Source organism: Tympanuchus pallidicinctus, unplaced genomic scaffold, assembly GCF_026119805.1.
Source record: "Tympanuchus pallidicinctus isolate F22 unplaced genomic scaffold, pur_lepc_1.0 scaffold17, whole genome shotgun sequence".
NCBI classification, from domain to species: domain Eukaryota; kingdom Metazoa; phylum Chordata; class Aves; order Galliformes; family Phasianidae; genus Tympanuchus; species Tympanuchus pallidicinctus.
This window is the reverse complement of record NW_026294690.1, coordinates 7,033,250-7,043,443: the sequence shown is the minus strand read 5'-3', so window position 1 is coordinate 7,043,443 and position 10,194 is coordinate 7,033,250. Positions and strand designations below refer to the sequence as shown.

General features: G+C 35.5%; 1 protein-coding gene across 1 annotated transcript in view; it reads right to left on the bottom strand.

Annotated features, from left to right (window-relative positions):
* The window catches only part of CACNA2D3 (calcium voltage-gated channel auxiliary subunit alpha2delta 3), a 466,453-nt gene that overhangs the window by 418,067 nt on the left and 38,192 nt on the right, over positions 1 to 10,194 (bottom strand). The gene's annotated exons all lie outside the window — the stretch shown is intronic.

Genomic DNA, 10,194 nt, shown 5'->3' with positions numbered 1-10,194 from the left:
AAATAAAATAATTTACCATTTGTTTCAAAATATGGTCAGATGAACTTTATTTCTTTATTTTAACAAGCATACAAGAGACAAAAACAACAAACTAATGGGTACTAAACCAAGAGCAAGTACTGCCGTGTCCTTTGGCTAGCACATAACAGTCAAGAACCAGAACAAGCAGGTGAAACCACAGACAGAAGCAGAAGTTGCAGCCCTTCATTCTTGAAAAATATTTAGAGTAGCTCATGTTTTCAGTTATTGAAGAGCAATCACACAACTTAACATTTCTCCATCCAAATGATGGCACAATGTCCCTTTCTGAATTCAGAAGAATTGATTATCATCCTGAATTGCTTCCCTCAGCTGCTATCACTGAAGAGCCACCTGAATTAAGAACCACTAATTTCAGATCAAATACACAGTTTCAGTAATCACTCAAAAGGAAATGGTGATGTCGAATCTCTAGATATTTGAAATAAAAACTTGAATCACAGTCTAATTCATTTCCATTGCAGTCATCCATATAGCAATCAGGAAAAAGGTCTTTAAATTATTATGAGTCCCTTAATTAGGCAGAAAACTTTTACAACCATCTCCTTGACCTCAACACTGAGGTATAGTAATTTGCCCAAAATCAGAAATACAGTTAACATAAAGAAAATAGAAACCTCCGAGTGCAAGAAATACAGCTAGTATTGCCCTAAAAACAAACCTACACCCACTGTTATTCTCACATTTTTTCAAGATGTGAAAAAAATAAGACTCAGGTTTGCAGTGGAATCATCCATGTTGAGTGCAGCATTACAGCATTTACCTTTGATTTCAAGGTTAGAGAGTTTTGATAAAGCTTACTATGTGCATTCATTTGTAGAATATACTCATTTTGGAAAGGGAAAAAACAAGCTCTATTCTGAACTCCACCTCATTTCATTTCAGAATAAGAGATTAAGATAAATAAAGGATAGGATAAGAGGAACTAGAAACTGCTATTGGAAAGTAGCAAGGCAAACATTCAATTTCTCTACCTTCATTTCTTTTGATACAAGTAATGGGCCAAATACATCACTTTAATAATCTTGGCCTTATAATGTTCAGAGATAATCTAAAAAGAAATCTAAGATAACCAAGTTGCAAAAATTTAAAAGCAACTTTCCAATCTTAAACTAAGCAGGAAGACATGCTCACTTAATAAGAAATATATTTTGCCTTCTTAACTCAGCTAATAGATGTCATGAGATTTCTTAAACCAGGTTCAATAAATTACTACTGAAAACTAGAGTAGAAGAAGCCAAAAAGTGTTGTTAGATATTTAGACAAATTAAAATGGTCTAGATGAAGAATAAATACAATGACTACCCTCAATGATTATTTTCTACAAAATCACTACTGAGGCTGGTTTGATGTGTCAGAAGGCACTATTTTGTAGATGTGCTTCTCAAACAGGAGCCACATTCTACAAATCAAGGATGTTCAATATCTGAACAAGGACTTGAAGATATAAGGTTCAAGAAGTCAAACACAAGTAGGTGATTGCTCCTTACAAAGGTATACTTCATCATACAAAAAGCCACCAAAAGACCTACATAACTCACTGAAATACTACAACACAAGAAAATGCTTTAGGCAGGTCAGGGATCTTTTTACTGTTTAGCTACATTTTTAAAACTTTGCCTGGCAGATTTTCCATCTTTTTCTTGCTGCAAAAAGAAGTGCAAAATGCTCCCTACTAACATATGGAACCAAAGAACAGAATATATGTGCATTAGCAACAGATCATTTGGCATTCCTCTTAGTCTCTTTCCCACATACATAGATCTAAGCCACCTTTTAAACAATACTGCATTTGGATACTTAGCTTCTGCTCTTTTATTTTCATCAAATGAGTCTTCCACTTCATACTTAAGAACTTATAAACTACTTCTGTTTACCTGTATTGCTCAGTATTTGTTTTCTTCTATTCCAAGACAATCCATAAGTTGTTTCCACCATCATCACTTCCAGGAAGTTAACATTTGCTTCTTTCAACTGGCCATTTAAAATGTGCATCTTCAACTATCCTTTCCTTATATCTAATCTTGCCTGATTTGATGGATTTTTTTTTTTTAATTAGATAGCAAATCTTAATTTGATATACAAATATAGTTCCCACGCATTAACTCATTACTTGAATTATGTGAAACTTTAAATCACAATTTTTCTGTGAGGAGACACAAGCCGGTTATTACATATCGTACCATATGCCTTGCAAACTATAAATGGAAGTATTAAGTAGACAGTGTTAATAATTTAACATTGTAGATAAAGCAGAAATTTTAAGTTATCAATATCAGCAGTTGCAGGACCTTTGAAATAATGTTTTACAATCCTTGGCTATTGTTGCCTTTACAGTAAAGTACAACTGCTTAACTGAACAGAAAACATGCCTATGGAGTCACTTTTAGTTCCAAGACCGTATAAAAGCTATTGTTTGTTGTACTTGATTTTCACTTACCAGTCTTTAAAGTAATCTCCAGAAAGTATTTTGAAACATACCATTTCCTCCTCCACACTAATTGTAGGCCTTTCAAAAAAACCAAAACGATCCGTATCTGTTGCTAAGAAATTAAAACCATAACACCCCTTTTTCTTTTTTTACCCAGAATTCCACGATATCCAGATTCCTCATGAGTACTGTAAATCAAACACCCATCTACTAAAGTTGTGTGTGTTCCTCTCCTTTTCCCCCCATATCTCCCTGCCAGTCCAATTACAGCTGTGCAGGCTATTAGCATTTCAGAGAAGTTTTTTATTCTCATTTTTTAATTTATAATAAAAATGAAGCCAGCTATATACAAAGTCTCTAAGACACTAAATATTGTACAGAAAAAAACACGTGATTTCTAGGAAAACTGATAATACTGTCTACCAAACTGAACCATGATTTTCCACATTACTCACAGAAACAGCTTAGCTTTTATGAATGACAGTAAAAGAACATTTTGTAACCTTTTTAACCTACCTTTCAAAGAAAATTACAGTCTGTTACACATTTCTCCTCTCTCGCACTTTAAGAAACAAAAATAGATCTTACTCTTTCAGCTCTAGTTAGCATTGGCCCATAGACCTTCGCTTATTAAAAAGAGAAGTAAGAGACTAAAGTGTTTTCCAGGTAGCAAAAAATTGGAAAAAATGGAATAGAAGTAGCAAGTCAATTTTAGGAAATATCCCCTATGGCATATGATGTTTCATAAGAAGGCTAGTTAAAGGTTCCATTACTACAGGGCTTGCTGTCCTATTTAAAATATCAAGGTTCAGCCTGTCAAGCTACAAATTATTATTGAATATTTCCTCTTTTATTTCCAAACAAAACAAAACACCTTTAAGAAGACAACTCACTTTATTTTCAGCAACAGAAAGCTATTCAAGCTTCAAAGGAGAACAAAATGTTCTTACAGCTTCATAATTGAAAAGTCAGTGATTCCTGTGGTTTATAACCATTTACAGAATCTCAAGTACCAGAGATCACTTTTGGAAAGAAGGGACTTGATATTTTTTTCCATTAGAGGTGCCTAAAAAAATCCATAGGTTTGAAGCATGTTATTAAATCTATTCCCTGGAATAGGTTTTTGTGCTCCAGATGAGTTTTTTTATCTATTATTTTCATCTGGCTAAGTTTACAACTTATTTTCTCTGCATAATAGAACTTCTAAAAGAAAATATGATATTTAAAAAAAAAAAAAAAACATCCAGAATGTTGACAAAGTGCTACAACTGCATCTACTATTCCTACACATAAGCATCACATTTCTACTTTACTGATCACTATGAAGAATCTTTACTTTCTATCAGAAATGCTTTTATGTTTAATATGCTTTCTTATTATGTATTTAGTACTTAGTTGAAATAATAAAAATATCAACATATTACATAGAGAATCAAGGAAAACTTACAACCAATAGACAGGGAAATTACTTGTTTTTTAATGAAGATAAAAAGTGTCATTGATATAAACAGTGTAAGAGGGAAACGGCGAAGCCACAAATAGGACAAGAATCAGTGCACTGAAGAAGAGCTAGTATCCTTCAAAAGGCATACAGTTTTCAAAGTGAGAATAAAAAGACAAATATCAGATACTAGCTACAGTTCAATAGCATTCATTATCTTGTAGTAAAATGTTGATGTCATTGCTGTTCAATATCAGTCATTTAAAATGATGAACAAAGCTTTGAAGAATATACATCCATACATCCAGACTGACCAAGGATAAAAAAAAAAAAAAAAAAAAAAAAAAAAAAAAAAAACCAAGTATTTGAAAAGATTTTTTCCTTATCTAATATCTATAAAGCTATCAAATCAAGAGAGATGGATCCATTTCTCATATTAGGTCAAAATTCAGCAATGGTAGAAAAAAAATGCAGCAAAGATAGAATGATGAATATGCGAATAAGTCTTAACTTTAATATTTAAATGGAATTTATGTACATTTTTGGCACTACTGGAAGGATTTTTTTTTTTTTAAATTTTAAACTAGTTCTTTTTTAAAGCAATCTTTTGAAAAGGGAAGTAGGAAAACTGCAAAGGCAAAAACAACAAAAGGAAAGGAATCAGATTTGAAGCATACTTACTAAAAGGAAAATTAAGCAGATACAGAATCATATTAATTGCAAGGTTTTCAGGCATTGGTTTCTAAGTTGTGCAGAAGTCAGCTTTTCCTTCCTCAGTGAAGCAATAGATATTCTCAAGTTCCAGAAAGCTGCCCTCAACTCCTTGAATACTTTCTCTATGGGGAATAGCAATAGTATAGCTATTGCTCTGGTCTCAATGTTACCATTATTTCAGCTGTTAAATGGAATGGCTATTGAAGCCAGTAAGTGGACAACAGTTGCAGGTCACATTCTACTACTGCTACTACTCTTCACATAGGTGACTGTAAATACACAGCATGTGTTCCAGGCAGAAGAATATGAATTCATTTCCCCTGTTATAGCAGGGAGACAAAGCTCACAGGCTTTAGAAGGAGTTCAACAAGAACGTTCAAAGGCATCAAAGCAAATCCACAATCTGTATGTATCAAATAAAGAAGCTAAATCTGAGTAAGTTAAGTTCTTATACTGGCTTCCTTTCAGTCAGAACTGGAAGAAAAGATTTTAAATAGATAGTACCATTCCACTAGTTTCATCTTATTTAAAGGTAGAAGTGTGTGCACACATGTACAGGAGAGAAAAGTCCAAGCACAGACAGAATGCCAGCAATCACTACTCTGGGACATCCCAAACAGCAGAGTAATTTCAGCACAGCGCACTTAACATGCTGACAGATTTCAGAAGAATGAATACTTCCATACTGACAGATGAAAACTGGAGGGAAGCGTGATGGCAGATAACCAATTCTAAATTACCCAAAAAAAGGGCAATGATCACAATCCAGGTAAAGAAAGAAGGATTTGCTCACCTATTCCAAGCATCAGGGCTCATCAAATACTCCAAAAGGATGAATCTCCAAGTAGAGATCTTTCCCTCGGGGCAGCCAGCCCTTAAAGGGGGGTTTAGGGAGGGATGGAACCTGAATTACTTTCACCTGTGCTCCCAGGGCTGGCTGCGTCCCTTCACCAGGTGCTCAATCATTGGTTCAGGACATGACTTAGCAATTCCTGTACAAACACAATACTGTCTTTCAAGTATCTATCTTTAGATGAAAACCTAACCACCCATTTTTGTCAAATTTCAAACTACTACTAATTGTAATAAAGCAAAAAGAAAAGCAAAAGAACCTACTACATATTGGAGTAATTTTTTAAAAAGCTAGTGATATAATGAAGTAATGATTTATATTAAAAACAAGTGAAATTGTAAAATAACATTGTACCAGGATGCATACACAGTAGTCAGTAAAGGTACGTGAGAAGATTATCTTCAATCCAAAACTTCCTAATTTTTGAACCAGACTGCTTCCTTCATAAGTTAAAAATATTCATGCTTTTAATTCTACTCATACAAAGTAATGCATGGTACAGACTTTTCAAATTTCCTTTGTCGATGCTAAGACAGTGACATATGTTGGCATGTACTCACTCCTAATGTCATTTCCAAAGTTTAAGAAATCATGCTTTTCCAGTTTACCTATCCTCTTCCCCCATCTCCCCTCAACTCTTGCACATGTCATTCTTTCATTTACCTGAAAATAAAGGGATGACAGTGCAAGAACTTGGGCTCTGAGGAAAAAAAAAAAAAGAAAAAGGAAAAAGGAAAAAAAACCCCACCAACAACAAGATAAAATCAACATCATAGGGGGAAAAAAAATGTGCATACACATGCAGGTATATCCACTTTCCTTATATCAGATAGACTCAGCCATCACTGATGCCGAAAGTATTATCTGCCCATGGGGTTTTTTATGTTAAAATTAAGACATACCGAGCATAAGTATGTTTGCAAACTCATTGCTGCTGGCTCAATGGCCAGTCCTCAGTTCTGCAGCTGTCAGCTGCAGTAATCTAACAGAGTCAGAGCCTGCAGCTAGCAGATTGTAATTTTGTCCCCAGGGAACTGGGCATGGGATGCCAAAGGTAAGAAGAACTGGAGTTAAATGCCAGGCATAAGCAAGGTATTTTTACAGCTTCCTAGGCTTCAAATCCTTTTCTTTGTCCAGTATGTGGATCACATCTTTGTACCGAAGAAGCTTTAACTTCTATTTAACTTTGTATTTTCCACAGCAACCCAAAGCAAAATTCCTATAGGTGCCAAGGTCACTGCAACACCTGACCACAAGCAAAGGCACTAGTAGATGAGACAGGATGATTCAGCAGTACAAGCAGTTAGAGGATAATAACAGAACAACAATGCAGCCACAATTGCCTCCTCAGTAGGACTCAGACTGAAACAGATCCTTCTAGGAGGAGACATAATTAGCACTGGGAGGGGTGGGAGAAGAGAAAGTGGTTTACCGCTCGGACTAAATCAGATGGCTTGCTATAAAATATTTTAAAAGGTACAAGTTGAATTCCAAGTGTTAGATTTTGCATCGGGTTATGCATTCCAGCACACTAAAATTGGTTATAACTAATGGCAAGACAAGCTTTGCATATCAGAACTACAAGGGAATAACTACATACCCAGTAGGATGGGTTCTTGGACTTTCAGAGCAAATATACTGCATGAAAACTTTGGAAAGGAAGCTATCACTTGGAAGAATAAAAAGAGCTCCTATCACTTCAGAAACAAGAAGGGCATCAACTGAAAAAGCCAGAGAATAAGAGCTTTTGTGATTCAGCAAGATAGCTATATGCAGAGGAGGAAGAAGATATTCCCTTGAGGATTCTGGCCTAAGCCAGAGGGCTTTGGAGCAGCTAAGAAGACTGCAAGAAAGAAGTTGTTCAGGGGCAAATCAGTGCACCTCAGTGACTTTCAGATGCATTCAAAAAGACTCCCCATACAGCACATACAAGCCTACTGACAGTTGCTACATTTTCCTCAGTTACTTTTCAATTGCCCACTAATTGCCTGCCAATACCACTGTTCTATACACAATTCCAGTGCATAATGACGTAAGGTACAAGGTGTAACTAAGATATTAGGTCTATTTCCATGCAGAGCCAGCACTGAGCAGATGTGGATAGGATAAGGTTACTAAAGGATGTGAGAAGTATCATGCTATCAACCTTCATTCTTTGTGGAGAAATTTTAAATGAAGCATATGTCCACAGTTAAATCATATTAAGGCATTGAGCACAATGAGGAAATGCCCTAGACAGCCCAAGTAGATAGACAGTTAATGTATACTGGTGTAAGAAACATCTCCAAACAGGCCTAAAAAGTATGGGACAAAGTGTTTAGCCAAGACTTAGCTCTGCACTAATACGCATACACTGCACCCCATAAAGATTTGGGTAACAGTGGACTGGAACTCTCAGCACTGTACTTCAATCACACAGCACAGTTCTACTTTTGGAGGCTGATGGTTTGGGAGACTCGAACACAATATTCATCCAAAACCAAAAAATATTAAGGAAGGAAGAGGCTGGCTATTGGGGTAATGTCTGACCTGTACCAAAGTGACAAACCTTCATATTGTACTCCCAAAAACCTCAGAATATTTTCCTTTGCCTGGTCTTTTACACTTTTGTTCTGCATAAATGCAAAGAATTATCATTATAAACAGCACTTAGAAGTTAATAATGAATTACTGAAATTTTCTTATATTGCAAAGTGACATCCGGTCTGCTTAACTTATATTGCTGTATCAGAAACAAAATACTGGAGGTCTAAGCAGAGATTTTCAACTTCTCCTAATTTGCTTAAGATAAAATAGAACATTCTAGTAAGGTCTCGTAAGTCTAGGTAGACAGCACTGATGCTCTACAGAGTTCAGCTTTAAAGGAATACTTCCTAAAAAAGAAAAAAAAAATCAAAAAGCACATCTGATTTTCAAAGGTTGAAGTGAGGTACCTTCAGTCTCTTAGATTCAGCTCGAGCTAACCTTGTCCAACAGTAAGTTAAAGCTACAGTTTGATACATAAAGTTTGCCTGAAGTAGCAACTGGAGACTGCCAGTATGAAGATACACTATTTCCCAGTAGTTGTTACATAAAGCCTCGTTTTCAGGCCAAGCTCATGCTCTTACAGTCGACATGTAGGGAAGCAAAATCAAGATATCTTTTTAGAATGACCACTGGGTAACTATTTCTTGTGTTTAAATAAAAAAGCAGGTGTATTGCTAGATATTCTGCTAACTGCATATGTGTGTACTATAAATGCTAATGGAAAACTACATGCATACACGTGAAGCATACTTAGCTTCATAAACACACCATTAAACACCATGGAAACAAAATAACTCAAGACAGAATATACACCCTCACTGCAGATAATAAAAAATCTGTACTAACCTACAGGCAGGACTCTCACATATCACAAGACAGCATCTTTCTTACAACAAGGAAGACTAAAGAAGACAGACCCTCAGCCAGCCCTAACTATTACACGCTATAGTCTCTGTTCTTCAACTTCTGTTCCAGTGTGTTTTCCTTCTATACTCAACATCTCCTGATACCTGAACTGCTTGTAGAGCACCTGTACCTACTGGCCTCCAAATGGAAAAGATATTGAGGCACTCAACTTAATGATGCCCATCTATTAATTATTTTTTTAAGTTGCCATGGAACTGAGAATTCATTACAAGATCCTTTATAAACTTGTACCTTTTTAAGTGTTACTTACTACAAATTTTATCCCTGCTAGTTATCTTGTAAACTTGTATTTAAGTTTCTCGTGATTAAGTGAATGTTGCATTGTATGTTCTAAACTAATGAATATTTTAGAAACATCCCTTAAAACTTCTGACAGTTTTCAGCTCTTGGTAGGATGTTCAACACGTGATCATAGGGAGCTAACTGTGTTGTTCCACTTCTACTGCCAGGATGCTGAGGGCTGAGATACTATATACTAAAAAGCCTACCTCATAACACTGTGGATAATAAAGGATGCAACCTTCTTGATTTCTTCAGGTGAAGATTTTGTTTTTAATTGTATTTTATCTTACTTAATTACTTATCTTACTAAAAAGGTGCAATTTGAATGTCCTGAATAATTAAGAGAGTCCTCTGTCTTAAAAAGCAGAAAAAAATCTTTCCCTCTAAAGGAAGATCCAGTGTAAGATCTTAAAGGCAGCTTAAGGGCAGAGACAGGCAACTGCATTGTGTGATAAAATATCAAAATATATTATCTCTACCGTTTTTACTGCTATATGTTGGTCCCTAGGCACTACTATAATGAACATGAGTAATCTGAACTCAGGAATGTGGGTTATCTTAAAGTGCTGCTGAAAACAGGGCACACCAAAAATGCATAAAATATATAATTTGGCACTCAGTGTAACTGAATAAATCAAAAATATATTTCAGTTAATTCTAATTAAAATATCCGAAGACATCATATGTATGTGCGAGAACTGACATCTACAACTTAACATCTAATACATATATCTCAACTATTTCAACAGCATTTAGATCTCCTGATTTTAGTTTTTGTGTGCAACATGTGTATTAAGTAACTTTACCAGTACTTCAAGTACAAGAACTACTCAGATGTTAGAAGGATGTACTTTACCCAAAGCATGAAATAAGTTGCTCAGAGAATCTGTGGATACCCCATCTCCGGAGGTGGGTTTTAATGCAAGGTTGGAAGGCCCTTCACAGCCCATGGCAGGGGGTTGGAACTGGGTGGGCTTTAAG